The following is a 707-nucleotide window of genomic DNA, read 5'->3' as shown; positions in this document are numbered from 1 at the left end:
AATCCTAAATATAAATACACATTGATGGGGTCTGAACTGCCAGAGACTGATCAAGAGAGAGACCTTGGAGTTGTAGTAGATAACTCACTGAAAATGTCGAGACAGTGTGTGACTGCAATAAAGAAGGCCAATGCTATGCTGGGGATTATTAGGAAGGGTATTGAAAACAGATCAGCCAATATCATAATGCCCCTATATAAATCAATGGTGCGACCTCATTTGGAATACTGTGTGCAATTCTGGTCACCACACCTTAAAAAGGTTATTATAGCTTTGGGAAAAGTGCAGAAAAGGGCAACTCGAATGATAAAGGGGTTGGAACACTTTCCCTATGAGGCTTCTCCCAGATTAGAGTCCGCACACTTAACCACTACACCAGACTGGCTCTCCACACCTTAAAAAGGATATTATAGCTTTGGGAAAAGTGCAGAAAAGGGCAACTCGAATGATAAAGGGGTTGGAACACTTTCCCTATGAGGAAAGGTTAAGGCGCTTAGGGCTCTTTAGCTTGGAGAAACGACGACTGAGGGGTGACATGTTTGAGGTTTATAAGATTATGAATGGGAAAGAGCAAGTAGAGAAAGAGGTACTTTTCTCCCTTTCTCACAATACAAGAACTCGTGGGCACTCCATGAAATTGCTGAGCGGTCGAGTTAGAATGGATAAAAGGAAGTACTTCTTCACCCAAAGAGTGATTAACACTTGGA

Source organism: Gekko japonicus, unplaced genomic scaffold (genome assembly GCF_001447785.1).
Source record: "Gekko japonicus isolate JY-2015 unplaced genomic scaffold, Gekko_japonicus_V1.1 scaffold786, whole genome shotgun sequence".
NCBI lineage: Eukaryota > Metazoa > Chordata > Lepidosauria > Squamata > Gekkonidae > Gekko > Gekko japonicus.
Note: the sequence above shows the minus strand (reverse complement) of the source record.